This window comes from Myodes glareolus, chromosome 21 (genome assembly GCF_982192425.1).
Source record: "Myodes glareolus chromosome 21, mMyoGla1.1, whole genome shotgun sequence".
NCBI classification, from domain to species: Eukaryota; Metazoa; Chordata; class Mammalia; order Rodentia; family Cricetidae; genus Myodes; species Myodes glareolus.
The window spans coordinates 2527377-2544264 of record NC_142046.1 but is presented as its reverse complement, the minus strand read 5'-3'; positions in this window follow the sequence as shown (position 1 = coordinate 2544264).

The following is a 16888-nucleotide window of genomic DNA, read 5'->3' as shown; positions in this document are numbered from 1 at the left end:
CAGAGAAAATCACTTTCCTTTGAACGTGCCTTAAGCTACTTGCAAGCATTAGGAAGAAACTCACATGCGTTTCTCTGAAAGAGAAGCAGTCTGTTCCAACACTTCAATTCACTGTGCGAAGTGAATGGAGTGTTGCCTCACTTTCTAAATGCTGTCCTTTCAGAGAAAATCACTTTCAATTGAAAGTGCCTTAAACTACTTTCAAGCATTCACAAAAAACTCACATGCGTTTCTCTGAAAGAGAAGCAGTCTCTTCCAACACTTCAATTCACTGTGCGAAGTGAATGGAGTGTTGCTTCACTTTCTAAATGCTGTCCTTTCAGAGAAAATCCCTTTCCTTTGAATGTGCCTTAAGCTACTTACAAGCATTCAACAGAAACTCACATGCACTTCTCTGAAAGAGAAGCAGTCTGTTCCAACACTTCAATTCACAGTACAAAGTGAATGGAGTGTTGCTTCACTTTCTAAATGCTGTCCTTTCAGAGAAAATCACTTTCCTTTGAAAGTGCCTTAAGCAACTTGCAAGCATTCACAAGAAACACTAATGCGTTTCTATGAATGAGAAGCACTCTGTTCCAACACTTCAATTCACTGCACGAAGGGAATGGAGTGTTGCTTCACTTTCTAAATGCTGTCCTTTCAGAGAAAATCACTTTCCTTTGAAAGTGCCTTAAGCTACTTACAAGCATTCACCAGAAACTCACATGCGTTTCTCTGAAAGTGAAGCAGTCTGTTCCAACACTTCAATTCACTGTGCGAAGTGAATGGAGTGTTGCTTCACTTTCTAAATGCTGTCCTTTCATAGAAAATCACTTTCCTTTGAAATTGCCTTAAGCTACTTACAAGCATTCACCAGAAACTCACATGCGTTTCTCTGAAAGAGAAGCAGTCTGTTCCAATACTTCAATTCACTCTGCGACGTGAATGGAGTGTTGCTTCACTTTCTAAATGCTGTCCTTTCAGAGAAAATCACTTTCCTTTGAAAGTGCCTTAAGCTACTTGCAAGCATTCACAAGAAATACAAATGCGTTTCTATGAAAGAGAAGCAGTGTGTTCCAACACTTCAATTCTCTGTGCGAAGTGAATGGAGTGTTGCTTCACTTTCTAAATGCTGTCCTTTCAGAGAAAATCACTTTCCTTTGAAAGTGCCTTAAGCAACTTGCAAGCATGCACAAGAAACACTAATGCGTTTCTATGAATGAGAAGCACTCTGTTCCAACACTTCAATTCACTGCACGAAGGGAATGGAGTGTTACATCACTTTCTAAATGCTGTCCTTTCAGAGAAAATCACTTTCCTTTGAAAGTGCCTTAAGCTACTTACAAGCATTCACCAGAAACTCACATGCGTTTCTCTGAAAGAGAAGCAGTCTGTTCCAACACTTCAATTCACTGTGCGAAGTGAATGGAGTGTTGCTTCACTTTCTAAATGCTGTCCAATCAGAGAAAATCACTTTCCTTTGAAAGTGCCTTAAGCTACTTGCAAGCATTAGGAAGAAACTCACATGCGTTTCTCTGAAAGAGAAGCAGACTGTTCCAACACTTCAATTCACTGTGCGAAGTGAATGGAGTGTTGCTTCACTTTTAAATGCTGTCCTTTCAGAGAAAAACACTTTCCTTTGAAAGTGCCTTAAACTACTTTCAAGCATTCACAAAAAACTCACATGCGTTTCTCTGAAAGAGAAGCAGTCTGTTCCAACACTTCAATTCACTGTGCGAAGTGAATGGAGTGTTGCTTCAGTTTCTAAATGCTGTCCTTTCAGAGAAAATCACTTTCCTTTGAAAGTGCCTTAAGCAACTTGCAAGAATTCACAAGAAACTCACATGCGTTTCTCTGAAAGAGAAGCAGTCTGTTCCAACACTTCAATTCACTGTGCGAAGTGAATGGAGTGTTGCTTCACTATCTAAATGCTGTCCTTTCAGAGAAAATCACTTTCCTTTGAAAGTGCCTTAAGCTACTTGCAAGCATTCCCAAGAAACACTAATGCGTTTCTATGAAAGAAAAGCAGTCTGTTCCAACACTTCAATTCCTTGTTCGAAGGGAATGGAGTGTTGCTTTACTTTCTAAATGCTGTCCTTTCATAGAAAATCACTTTCCTTTGAAAGTGCCTTAAGCTACTTACAAGCAATCAACAGAAGCTCACATGCATTTCTCTGAAAGAGAAGCAGTCTGTTCCAACAGTTCAATTCACTGTACAAGGTGAATTGAGTGTTGCTTCACTTTCTAAATGCTGTCCTTTCAGAGAAAATCACTTTCCTTTGAAAGTGCCTTAAACTACTTTCAAGCATTCACAAAAAACTCACATGCGTTTCTCTTAAAGGGAAGCAGTGTGTTCCAACACTTCAATTCACTGTGCGAAGTGAATGGAGTGTTGCTTCACTTTCTAAATGCTGTCCTTTCAGAGAAAATCACTTTCCTTTGAAAGTGCCTTAAGCGACTTACAAATATTCACCAGAAACTCACATGCGTTTCTCTGAAAGAGAAGCAGACTGTTCCAACACTTCAATTCACTGTGCGAAGTGAATGGAGTGTTGCTTCACTTTCTAAATGCTGTCCTTTCAGAGAAAATCACTTTCCTTTGAAAGTGCCTTAAGCTACTTGCAAGCATTAGGAAGAAACTCACATGCGTTTCTCTGAAAGAGAAGCAGTCTGTTCCAACACTTCAATTCACTGTGTGAGGTGAATGGAGTGTTGCCTCACTTTCTAAATGCTGTCCTTTCAGAGAAAATCACTTTCCTTTGAAAGTGCCTTAAGCTACTTACAAGCATACACCAGAAACTCACATGCGTTTCTCTGAAAGAGAAGCAGTCTGTTCCAACACTTCAATTCAATGTGCGAAGTGAATGGAGTGTTGCTTCACTTTCTAAATGCTGTCCTTTCAGAGAAAATCACTTTCCTTTGAAAGTGCCTTAAGCTACTTACAAGCATTCAACAGAAACTCACATGCATTTCTCTGAAAGAGAAGCAGTCTGTTCGAACACTTCAATTCACTGTGCGAAGTGAATGGAGTGTTGCTTCACTTTCTAAATTATGTCCTTTCAGAGAAAATCACTTTCCTTTGAAAGTGCCTTAAGCAACTTGCAAGCATTCACAAGAAACACTAATGCGTTTCTATGAAAGAGAAGCATTCTGTTCCAACACTTCAATTCACTGCACGAAGGAAATGGAGTGTTGCTTCACTTTCAAAATGCTGTCCTTTCAGAGAAAATCACTTTCCTTTGAAAGTGCCTTAAGCTACTTACAAGCATTCACCAGAAACTCACATGTGTTTCTCTGAAAGAGAAGCAGTCTGTTCCAACAATTCAATTCACTGTGTGAAGTGAATAGAGTGTTGCCTCACTTTCTAAATGCTGTCCTTTCAGAGAAAATCACTTTCCTTTGAAAGTGCCTCAAGCTACTTACAAGCATTCACCAGAAACTCACATGCGTTTCTCTGAAAGAGAAGCAGTCTGTTCCAACACTTCAATTCACCGTGCGAAGTGAATGGAGTGTTGCTTCACTTTCTAAATGCTGTCCTTTCAGACAAAATCACTTTCCTTTTAAAGTGCCTTAAACTACTTTCAAGCATTCATAAAAAACTCACATGCGTTTCTCTTAAAGAGAAGCAGTCTGTTCGAACTCTTCAATTCACTGTGCGAAGTGAATGGAGTGTTGCTTCAGTTTCTAAATGCTCTCCTTTCAGAGAAAATCACTTTCCTTTGAATGTGCCTTAAACAACTTGCAAGCATTCAAAAGAAACTCACATGCGTTTCTTTGAAAGAGAAGCAGTCTGTTCCAACACTTCAATTCACTGTGCGAAGTGAATGGAGTGTTGCTTCACTTTCTAAATGCTGTCCTTTCAGAGAAAATCACTTTCCTTTGAAAGTGCCTTAAGCTACTTACAAGCATTCACCAGAAACTCACATGTGTTTCTCTGAAAGTGAAGCAGTCTGTTCCAATACTTCAATTCACTCTGCGAAGTGAATGGAGTGTTGCTTCACTTTCTAAATGCTGTCCTTTCAGAGAAAATCACTTTCCTTTGAAAGTGCCTTAAGCTACTTACAAGCATTCGACAGAAACTCACATGCATTTCTCTGACAGAGAAGCAGTCTGTTCCAACACTTCAATTAACTGTGCGAAGTGAATGGAGTGTTGCTTCACTTTCTAAATGCTGTCCTTTCAGAGAAAATCACTTTCCTTTGAAAGTGCCTTAAGCTACTTACAAGCATTCACCAGAAACTCACATGCGTTTCTCTGAAAGAGAAACAGTCTTTTCCAACACTTCAATTCACTGTACGAAGGGAATGGAGTGTTGCTTCACTTTCTAAATGCTGTCTTTTCTGAGAAAATCACTTTCCTTTGAAAGTGCCTTAAGCTACTTGCAAGCATCAGGAAGAAACTCACATGCGTTTCTCTGAAAGAGAAGCAGTCTGTTCCAACACTTCAATTCACTGTGCGAAGTGAATGGAGTGTTGCTTCACTTTCTAAATGCTGTCCTTTCAGAGAAAATCACTTTCCTTTGAAAGTGCCTTAAGCTACTTGCAAGCATTAGGAAGAAACTCACATGTGTTTCTCTGAAAGAGAAGCAGTCTGTTCCAACACTTCAATTCACTGTGCGAAGTGAATGGAGTGTTGCCTCACTTTCTAAATGCTGTCCTTTCAGAGAAAATCACTTTCCATTGAAAGTGCCTTAAACTACTTTCAAGCATTCACAAAAAACTCACATGCGTTTCTCTGAAAGAGAAGCAGTCTGTTCCAACACTTCAATTCACTGTGCGAAGTGAATGGAGTGTTGCTTCACTTTCTAAATGCTGTCCTTTCAGAGAAAATCATTTTCCTTTGAATGTGCCTTAAGCTACTTACAAGCATTCACCAGAAACTCACATGCGTTTCTCTGAAAGAGAAGCAGTCTGGTCCAACACTTCAATTCACGGTGCGAAGTGAATGGAGTGTTGCTTCACTTTCTAAATGCTGTCCTTTCAGACAAAATCACTTTCCTTTTAAAGTGCCTTAAACTACTTTCAAGCATTCACAAAAAACTCACATGCGTTGCTCTTAAAGAGAAGCAGTCTGTTCGAACACTTCAATTCACTGTGCGAAGTGAATGGAGTGTTGCTTCAGTTTCTAAATGCTGTCCTTTCAGAGAAAATCACTTTCCTTTGAATGTGCCTTAAGCAACTTGCAAGCATTCAAAAGAAACTCACATGCGTTTCTCTGAAAGAGAAGCAGTCTGTTCCAACACTTCAATTCACTTTGCGAAGTGAATGGAGTGTTGCTTCACTTTCTAAATGCTGTCCTTTCAGAGAAAATCACTTTCCTTTGAAAGTGCCTTAAGCTACTTACAAGCATTCACCAGAAACTCACATGTGTTTCTCTGAAAGAGAAGCAGTCGGTTCCAATACTTCAATTCACTCTGCGAAGTGAATGGAGTGTTGCTTCACTTTCTAAATGCTGTCCTTTCAGAGAAAATCACTTTCCTTTGAAAGTGCCTTAAGCTACTTACAAGCATTCAACAGAAACTCACATGCATTTCTCTGAAAGAGAAGCAGTCTGTTCCAACACTTCAATTCACTGTGCGAAGTGAATGGAGTGTTGCTTCACTTTCTAAATGCTGTCCTTTCTGAGAAAATCACTTACCTTTGAAAGTGCCTTAAGCTACTTACAAGCATTCACCAGAAACTCACATGCGTTTCTCTGAAAGAGAAACAGTCTTTTCCAACACTTCAGTTCACTGTGCGAAGTGAATGGAGTGTTGCTTCACTTTCTAAATGCTGTCCTTTCTGAGAAAATCACTTTCCTTTGAAAGTGCCTTAAGCTACTTACAAGCATTCACCAGAAACTCACATGCATTTCTCTGAAAGAGAAGCAGTCTGTTCCAACACTTCAATTCACTGTGCGAAGTGAATGGAGTGTTGCTTCACTTTCTAAATGCTGTCCTTTCAGAGAAAATCACTTTCCTTTGAAAGTGCCTTAAGCTACTTGCAAGCATTAGGAAGAAACTCACATGCGTTTCTCTGAAAGAGAAGCAGTCTGTTCCAACACTTCAATTCACTGTGCGAAGTGAATGGAATGTTGCCTCACTTTCTAAATGCTGTCCTTTCAGAGAAAATCACTTTCCATTGAAAGTGCCTTAAACTACTTTCAAGCATTCACAAAAAACTCACATGCATTTCTCTGAAAGAGAAGCAGTCTGTTCCAACACTTCAATTCACTGTGCGAAGTGAATGGAGTGTTGCTTCACTTTCTAAATGCTGTCCTTTCAGAGAAAATCATTTTCCTTTGAATGTGCCTTAAGCTACTTACAAGCATTCAACAGAAACTCACATGCATTTCTCTAAAAGAGAAGTAATCTGTTTCAACACTTAGATTCTCTGTGCGAAGTGAATGGAGTGTTGCTTCACTTTCTAAATGCTGTCCTTTCAGAGAAAATCACTTTCCTTTGAATGTGCCTTAAGCTACTTGCAAGCATTCACAAGAAACACTATTGCGTTTCTATGAAAGAGAAGCAGTCTGTTCCAACACTTCAATTTATTGTGCGAAGGGAATGGAGTGTTGCTTTACTTTCTAAATGCTGTCCTTTGAGAGAATATCACTTTCCTTTGAAAGAGCCTTAAGCTACTTACAAGCATTCAACAGAAACTCACATGCATTTCTCTGAAAGAGAAGCAGTCTGTTCCAACACTTCAATTCACTGTCCAAAGTGAATGGAGTGTTGCTTCACTTTCTAAATGCTGTCCTTTCAGAGAAAATCACTTTCCTTTGAAAGTGCCTTAAGCAACTTGCAAGCATTCACAAGAAACACTAATGCGTTTCTATGAATGAGAAGCACTCTGTTCCAACACTTCAATTCACTGCTCGAAGGGAATGGAGTGTTGCTTCAGTTTCTAAATGCTCTTCTTTCAGAGAAAATCACTTTCCTTTGAAAGTGCCTTAAGCTACTTACAAGCATTCACCAGAAACTCACATGCGTTTCTTTGAAAGAGAAGCAGTCTGTTCCAACACTTCAATTCACTGTGCGAAGTGAATGGAGTGTTGCTTCACTTTCTAAATGCTGTCTTTTCTGAGAAAATCACTTTCCTTTGAAAGTGCCTTAAGCTACTTGCAAGCATCAGGAAGAAACTCACATGCGTTTCTCTGAAAGAGAAGCAGTCTGTTCCAACACTTCAATTCACTGTGCGAAGTGAATGGAGTGTTGCTTCACTTTCTAAATGCTGTCCTTTCAGAGAAAATCACTTTCCTTTGAAAGTGCCTTAAGCTACTTGCAAGCATTAGGAAGAAACTCACATGTGTTTCTCTGAAAGAGAAGCAGTCTGTTCCAACACTTCAAATCACTGTGCGAAGTGAATGGAGTGTTGCCTCACTTTCTAAATGCTGTCCATTCAGAGAAAATCACTTTCCATTGAAAGTGCCTTAAACTACTTTCAAGCATTCACAAAAAACTCACATGCGTTTCTCTGAAAGAGAAGCAGTCTGTTCCAACACTTCAATTCACTGTGCGAAGTGAATGGAGTGTTGCTTCACTTTCTAAATGCTGTCCTTTCAGAGAAAATCATTTTCCTTTGAATGTGCCTTAAGCTACTTACAAGCATTCACCAGAAACTCACATGCGTTTCTCTGAAAGAGAAGCAGTCTGGTCCAACACTTCAATTCACGGTGCGAAGTGAATGGAGTGTTGCTTCACTTTCTAAATGCTGTCCTTTCAGACAAAATCACTTTCCTTTTAAAGTGCCTTAAACTACTTTCAAGCATTCACAAAAAACTCACATTCGTTGCTCTTAAAGAGAAGCAGTCTGTTCGAACACTTCAATTCACTGTGCGAAGTGAATGGAGTGTTGCTTCAGTTTCTAAATGCTGTCCTTTCAGAGAAAATCACTTTCCTTTGAATGTGCCTTAAGCAACTTGCAAGCATTCAAAAGAAACTCACATGCGTTTCTCTGAAAGAGAAGCAGTCTGTTCCAACACTTCAATTCACTGTGCGAAGTGAATGGAGTGTTGCTTCACTTTCTAAATGCTGTCCTTTCAGAGAAAATCACTTTCCTTTGAAATTGCCTTAAGCTACTTACAAGCATTCACCAGAAACTCACATGTGTTTCTCTGAAAGAGAAGCAGTCTGTTCCAATACTTCAATTCACTCTGCGAAGTGAATGGAGTGTTGCTTCACTTTCTAAATGCTGTCCTTTCAGAGAAAATCACTTTCCTTTGAAAGTGCCTTAAGCTACTTACAAGCATTCAACAGAAACTCACATGCATTTCTCTGAAAGAGAAGCAGTCTGTTCCAACACTTCAATTCACTGTGCGAAGTGAATGGAGTGTTGCTTCACTTTCTAAATGCTGTCCTTTCAGAGAAAATCACTTTCCTTTGAAAGTGCCTTAAGCTACTTACAAGCATTCACCAGAAACTCACATGTGTTTCTCTGAAAGAGAAACAGTCTTTTCCAACACTTCAGTTCACTGTGCGAAGTGAATGGAGTGTTGCTTCACTTTCTAAATGCTGTCCTTTCTGAGAAAATCACTTTCCTTTGAAAGTGCCTTAAGCTACTTACAAGCATTCACCAGAAACTCACATGCGTTTCTCTGAAAGAGAAGCAGTCTGTTCCAACACTTCAATTCACTGTGCGAAGTGAATGGAGTGTTGCTTCACTTTCTAAATGCTGTCCTTTCAGAGAAAATCACTTTCCTTTGAAAGTGCCTTAAGCTACTTGCAAGCATTAGGAAGAAACTCACATGCATTTCTCTGAAAGAGAAGCAGTCTGTTCCAACATTCAATTCACTGTGCGAAGTGAATGGAGTGTTGCCTCACTTTCTAAATGCTGTCCTTTCAGAGAAAATCACTTTCCATTGAAAGTGCCTTAAACTACTTTCAAGCATTCACAAAAAACTCACATGCGTTTCTCTGAAAGAGAAGCAGTCTGTTCCAACACTTCAATTCACTGTGCGAAGTGAATGGAGTGTTGCTTCACTTTCTAAATGCTGTCCTTTCAGAGAAAATCATTTTCCTTTGAATGTGCCTTAAGCTACCTACAAGCATTCAACAGAAACTCACATGCATTTCTCTAAAAGAGAAGTAATCTGTTTCAACACTTCAATTCTCTGTGCGAAGTGAATGGAGTGTTGCTTCACTTTCTATATGCTGTCCTTTCAGAGAAAATCACTTTCCTTTGAATGTGCCTTAAGCTACTTGCAAGCATTCACAAGAAACACCATTGCGTTTCTATGAAAGAGAAGCAGTCTGTTCCAACACTTCAATTTATTGTGCGAAGGGAATGGAGTGTTGCTTCACTTTCTAAATGCTGTCTTTTCTGAGAAAATCACTTTCCTTTGAAAGTGCCTTAAGCTACTTGCAAGCATCAGGAAGAAACTCACATGCGTTTCTCTGAAAGAGAAGCAGTCTGTTCCAACACTTCAATTCACTGTGCGAAGTGAATGGAGTGTTGCTTCACTTTCTAAATGCTGTCCTTTCAGAGAAAATCACTTTCCTTTGAAAGTGCCTTAAGCTACTTGCAAGCATTAGGAAGAAACTCACATGTGTTTCTCTGAAAGAGAAGCAGTCTGTTCCAACACTTCAAATCACTGTGCGAAGTGAATGGAGTGTTGCTTCACTTTCTAAATGCTGTCTTTTCAGAGAAAATCACTTTCCTTTGAATGTGCCTTAAGCTACTTGCAAGCATTCACAAGAAACACTATTGCGTTTCTATGAAAGAGAAGCAGTCTGTACCAACACTTCAATTTATTGTGCGAAGGGAATGGAGTGTTGCTTTACTTTCTAAATGCTGTCCTTTGAGAGAAAATCACTTTCCTTTGAAAGAGCCTTAAGCTACTTACAAGCATTCAACAGAAACTCACATGCATTTCTCTGAAAGAGAAGCAGTCTGTTCCAACACTTCAATTCACTGTCCAAAGTGAATGGAGTGTTGCTTCACTTTCTAAATGCTGTCCTTTCAGAGAAAAATCACTTTCCTTTGAAAGTGCCTTAAGCAACTTGCAAGCATTCACAAGAAACACTAATGCGTTTCTATGAATGAGAAGCACTCTGTTCCAACACTTCAATTCACTGCTCGAAGGGAATGGAGTGGTGCTTCACGTTCTAAATGCTCTTCTTTCAGAGAAAATCACTTTCTTTGAAAGTGCCTTAAGCTACTTACAAGCATTCACCAGAAAATCACATGCGTTTCTTTGAAAGAGAAGCAGTCTGTTCCAACACTTCAATTCACTGTGCGAAGTGAATGGAGTGTTGCTTCACTTTCTAAATGCTGTCCAATCAGAGAAAATCACTTTCCTTTGAAAGTGCCTTAAGCTACTTGCAAGCATTAGGAAGAAACTCACATGCGTTTCTCTGAATGAGGAGCAGTCTGTTCCAACACTTCAATTCACTGTGCGAAGTGAATGGAGTGTTGCTTCACTTTCCAAATTCTGTCCTTTCAGAGAAAAACACTTTCCTTTGAAAGTGCCTTAAACTACTTTCAAGCATTCACAAAAAACTCACATGCGTTTCTCTGAAAGAGAAGCAGTTTGGTCCAACACTTCAATTCACAGTGCGAAGTGAATGGAGTGTTGCTTCACTTTCTAAATGCTGTCCTTTCAGAGAAAATCACTTTCCTTTGAAAGTGCCTTAAACTAGTTTCAAGCATTCACAAAAAACTCACATGCGTTTCTCTGAAAGAGAAGCAGTCTGTTCCAACACTTCAACTCGCTGTGCGAAGTGAATGGAGTGTTGCTTCACTTTCTAAATGCTGTCCTTTCAGAGAAAATCACTTTCCTTTGAATGTGCCTTAAGCAACTTGCAAGCATTCAAAAGAAACTCACATGCGTTTCTTTGAAAGAGAAGCAGTCTGTTCCAACACTTCAATTCACTGTGCGAAGTGAATGGAGTGTTGCTTCACTTTCTAAATGCTGTCCTTTCAGAGAAAATCACTTTCCTTTGAAAGTGCCTTAAGCTACTTACAAGCATTCACCAGAAACTCACATGCGTTTCTCTGAAAGAGAAGAAATCTGTTCCAACACTTCAATTCACTGTGCGAAGTGAATGGAGTGTTGCTTCACTTTCTAAATGCTGTCCAATCAGAGAAAATCACTTTCCTTTGAAAGTGCCTTAAGCTACTTGCAAGCATTAGGAAGAAACTCACATGCGTTTCTCTGAAAGAGAAGCAGTCTGTTCCAACACTTCAATTCACTGTGCGAAGTGAATGGAGTGTTGCTTCAGTTTCTAAATGCTGTCCTTTAAGAGAAAATCACTTTCCTTTGAATGTGCCTTAAGCAACTTGCAAGCATTCAAAAGAAACTCACATGCGTTTCTCTGAAAGAGAAGCAGTCTGTTCCAACACTTCAATTCACTGTACAAAGTGAATGGAGTGTTGCTTCACTTTCTAAATGCTGTCCTTTCAGAGAAAATCACTTTCCTTTGAAAGTGCCTTAAGCAACTTGCAAGCATTCACAAGAAACACTAATGCGTTTCTATGAATGAGAAGCACTCTGTTCCAACACTTCAATTCACTGCACGAAGGGAGTGGAGTGTTGCTTCACTTTCTAAATGCTGTCCTTTCAGAGAAAATCACTTTCCTTTGAAAGTGCCTTAAGCTACTTACAAGCATTCAACAGAAACTCACATGCGTTTCTCTGAAAGAGAAGCAGTCTGTTCCAGCACTTCAATTCACTGTGCGAAGTGAATGGAGTGTTGCTTCACTTTCTAAATGCTGTCCTTTCAGAGAAAATCACTTTCCTTTGAAAGTGCCTTAAGCTACTTACAAGCATTCACCAGAAACTCACATGCGTTTCTCTGAAAGAGAAGCAGTCTGTTCCAATACTTCAATTCACTCTGTGAAGTGAATGGAGTGCTGCTTCACTTTCTAAATGCTGTCCTTTCAGGAAAAATCACTTTCCTTTGAAAGTGCCTTAAGCTACTTACAAGCATTCAACTTAAACTCACATGCATTTCTCTGAAAGAGAAGCAGTCTGTTCCAACACTTCAATTCACTGTGCGAAGTGAATGGAGTGTTGCTTCACTTTCTAAATGCTGTCCTTTCAGAGAAAATCACTTTCCTTTGAAAGTGCCTTAAGCTACTTACAAGCATTCACCAGAAACTCACATGCGTTTCTCTGAAAGAGAAGCAGTCTGTTCCAACACTTCAATTCACTGTGCGAAGTGAATGGAGTGTTGCTTCACTTTCTAAATGCTGTCCTTTCAGAGAAAATCACTTTCCTTTGAAAGTGCCTTAAGCTACTTGCAAGCATTAGGAAGAAACTCACATGCGTTTCTCTGAAAGAGAAGCAGACTGTTCCAACATTTCAATTCACTGTGCGAAGTGAATGGAGTGTTGTTTCAGTTTCTAAATGCTGTCCTTTCAGAGAAAATCACTTTCCTTTGAAAGTGCCTTAAGCTTCTTGCAAGCATCAGGAAGAAACTCACATGCGTTTTTCTGAAAGAGAAGCAGTCTGTTCCAACACTTCAATTCACTGTGTGAAGTGAATGGAGTGTTGCCTCACTTTCTAAATGCTGTCCTTTCAGAGAAAATCACTTTCCTTTAAAAGTGCCTTAAGCTACTTACAAGCATTCACCAGAAACTCACATGCGTTTCTCTGAAAGAGAAGCAGTCTGTTCCAACACTTCAATTCAATGTGCGAAGTGAATGGAGTGTTGCTGCACTTTCTAAATTCTGTCCTTTCAGAGAAAATCACTTTCCTTTGAAAGTGCCTTAAGCTACTTACAAGCATTCACCAGAAACTCACATGCGTTTCTCTGAAAGAGAAGCAGTCTGTTCCAATACTTCAATTCACTCTGTGAAGTGAATGGAGTGCTGCTTCACTTTCTAAATGCTGTCCTTTCAGGAAAAATCACTTTCCTTTGAAAGTGCCTTAAGCTACTTACAAGCATTCAACTTAAACTCACATGCATTTCTCTGAAAGAGAAGCAGTCTGTTCCAACACTTCAACTCGCTGTGCGAAGTGAATGGAGTGTTGCTTCACTTTCTAAATGCTGTCCAATTAGAGAAAATCACTTTCCTTTGAAAGTGCCTTAAGCTACTTGCAAGCATTAGGAAGAAACTCACATGCGTTTCTCTGAAAGAGAAGCAGTCTGTTCCAACACTTCAATTCACTGTGCGAAGTGAATGGAGTGTTGCTTCAGTTTCTAAATGCTGTCCTTTCAGAGAAAATCACTTTCCTTTGAATGTGCCTTAAGCAACTTGCAAGCATTCAAAAGAAACTCACATGCGTTTCTCTGAAAGAGAAGCAGTCTGTTCCAACACTTCAATTCACTGTACAAAGTGAATGGAGTGTTGCTTCACTTTCTAAATGCTGTCCTTTCAGAGAAAATCACTTTCCTTTGAAAGTGCCTTAAGCAACTTGCAAGCATTCACAAGAAACACTAATGCGTTTCTATGAATGAGAAGCACTCTGTTCCAACACTTCAATTCACTGCACGAAGGGAGTGGAGTGTTGCTTCACTTTCTAAATGCTGTCCTTTCAGAGAAAATCACTTTCCTTTGAAAGTGCCTTAAGCTACTTACAAGCATTCAACAGAAACTCACATGCGTTTCTCTGAAAGAGAAGCAGTCTGTTCCAGCACTTCAATTCACTGTGCGAAGTGAATGGAGTGTTGCTTCACTTTCTAAATGCTGTCCTTTCAGAGAAAATCACTTTCCTTTGAAAGTGCCTTAAGCTACTTACAAGCATTCACCAGAAACTCACATGCGTTTCTCTGAAAGAGAAGCAGTCTGTTCCAATACTTCAATTCACTCTGTGAAGTGAATGGAGTGCTGCTTCACTTTCTAAATGCTGTCCTTTCAGGAAAAATCACTTTCCTTTGAAAGTGCCTTAAGCTACTTACAAGCATTCAACTTAAACTCACATGCATTTCTCTGAAAGAGAAGCAGTCTGTTCCAACACTTCAATTCACTGTGCGAAGTGAATGGAGTGTTGCTTCACTTTCTAAATGCTGTCCTTTCAGAGAAAATCACTTTCCTTTGAAAGTGCCTTAAGCTACTTACAAGCATTCACCAGAAACTCACATGCGTTTCTCTGAAAGAGAAGCAGTCTGTTCCAACACTTCAATTCACTGTGCGAAGTGAATGGAGTGTTGCTTCACTTTCTAAATGCTGTCCTTTCAGAGAAAATCACTTTCCTTTGAAAGTGCCTTAAGCTACTTGCAAGCATTAGGAAGAAACTCACATGCGTTTCTCTGAAAGAGAAGCAGACTGTTCCAACATTTCAATTCACTGTGCGAAGTGAATGGAGTGTTGTTTCAGTTTCTAAATGCTGTCCTTTCAGAGAAAATCACTTTCCTTTGAAAGTGCCTTAAGCTTCTTGCAAGCATCAGGAAGAAACTCACATGCGTTTTTCTGAAAGAGAAGCAGTCTGTTCCAACACTTCAATTCACTGTGTGAAGTGAATGGAGTGTTGCCTCACTTTCTAAATGCTGTCCTTTCAGAGAAAATCACTTTCCTTTAAAAGTGCCTTAAGCTACTTACAAGCATTCACCAGAAACTCACATGCGTTTCTCTGAAAGAGAAGCAGTCTGTTCCAACACTTCAATTCAATGTGCGAAGTGAATGGAGTGTTGCTGCACTTTCTAAATTCTGTCCTTTCAGAGAAAATCACTTTCCTTTGAAAGTGCCTTAAGCTACTTACAAGCATTCAACAGAAACTCACATGCATTTCTCTGAAAGAGAAGCAGTCTGTTCCAACACTTCAATTCACTGTGCGAAGTGAATGGAGTGTTGCTTCACTTTCTAAATTATGTCCTTTCAGAGAAAATCACTTTCCTTTGAAAGTGCCTTAAGCAACTTGCAAGCATTCACAAGAAACACTAATGCGTTTATATGAAAGAGAAGAAGTCTGTTCCAACACTTCTATTCACTGCTCGAAGGGAATGGAGTGTTGCTTCACTTTCTAAATGCTGTCCTTTCAGAGAAAATCACTGTCCTTTGAAAGTGCCTTAAGCTACTAACAAGCATTCACCAGAAACTCACATGCGTTTCTCTGAAAGAGAAGCAGTCGTTTCCAACACTTCAATTCACTGTGCGAAGTGAATGGAGTGTTGCCTCACTTTCTAAACACTGTCCTTTCAGAGAAAATCACTTTCCTTTGAAAGTGCCTTAAACTACTTTCAAGCATTCATAAAAAACTCACATGCGTTTCTCTGAAAGAGAAGCAGTCTGTTCCAACACTTCAATTCACTGTGCGAAGTGAACGAGTGTTGCTTCACTTTCTAAATGCTGTCCTTTCAGAGAAAATCACTTTCCTTTGAAAGTGCCTTAAGCAACTTGCAAGCATTCACAAGAAACTCACATACGTTTCTCTGAAAGAGAAGCAGTCTGTTCCAACACTTCAATTCACTGTGCGAAGTGAATGGAGTGTTGCTTCACTTTCTAAATGCTGTCCTTTCAGAGAAAATCACTTTCCTTTGAAAGTGCCTTAAGCTACTTACAAGCATTCAACTTAAACTCACATGCATTTCTCTGAAAGAGAAGCAGTCTGTTCCAACACTTCAATTCACTGTGCGAAGTTAATGGAGTGTTGCTTCACTTTCTAAATGCTGTCCTTTCAGAGAAAATCACTTTCCTTTGAAAGTGCCTTAAGCTACTTACAAGCATTCACCGGAAACTCACATGCGTTTCTCTGAAAGAGAAGCAGTCTGTTCCAACACTTCAATTCACTGTGCGAAGTGAATGGAGTGTTGCTTCACTTTCTAAATGCTGTCCTTTCAGAGAAAATCACTTTCCTTTGAAAGTGCCTTAAGCTACTTGCAAGCATTAGGAAGAAACTCACATGCGTTTCTCTGAAAGAGAAGCAGACTGTTCCAACACTTCAATTCACTGTGCGAAGTGAATGGAGTGTTACTTCACTTTCTAAATGCTGTCCTTTCAGAGAAAATCACTTTCCTTTGAAAGTGCCTTAAGCTACTTGCAAGCATTAGGAAGAAACTCACATGCGTTTCTCTGAAAGAGAAGCAGTCTGTTCCAACACTTCAATTCACTGTGTGAAGTGAATGGAGTGTTGCCTCACTTTCTAAATGCTGTCCTTTCAGAGAAAATCACTTTCCTTTGAAAGTGCCTTAAGCTACTTACAAGCATTCACCAGAAACTCACATGCGTTTCTCTGAAAGAGAAGCAGTCTGTTCCAACACTTTAATTCAATGTGCGAAGTGAATGGAGTGTTGCTTCACTTTCTAAATGCTGTCCTTTCAGAGAAAATCACTTTCCTTTCAAAGTGCCTTAAGCTACTTACAAGCATTCAACAGAAACTCACATGCATTTCTCTGAAAGAGAAGCAGTCTGTTCCAACACTTCAATTCACTGTGTGAAGTGAATGGAGTGTTGCCTCACTTTCTAAATGCTGTCCTTTCAGAGAAAATCACTTTCCTTTCAAAGTGCCTTAAGATACTTACAAGCATGCAACAGAAACTCACATGCGTTTCTCTGAAAGAGAAGCAGTCTGTTCCAACACTTCAATTCAATGTGCGAAGTGAATGGAGTGTTGCTTCACTTTCTAAATGCTGTCCTTTCAGAGAAAATCACTTTCCTTTGAAAGTGCCTTAAGCTACTTACAAGCATTCAACAGACACTCACATGCATTTGTCTGAAAGAGAAGCAGTCTGTTCCAACACTTCAATTCACTGTGCGAAGTGAATGGAGTGTTGCTTCACTTTCTAAATTATGTCCTTTCAGAGAAAATCACTTTCCTTTGAAAGTGCCTTAAGCAACTTGCAAGCATTCACAAGAAACACTAATGCGTTTCTCTGAAAGAGAAGCAGTCTGTTCCAACACTTCAATTCACTGTGCGAAGTGAATGGAGTGTTGCTTCACTTTCTAAATGCTGTCCTTTCAGAGAAAATCACTTTCCTTTGAAAGTGCCTTAAGCTACTTACAAGCATTCACCAGAAACTCACATCCGTTTCTCTGAAAGAGAAGCAGTC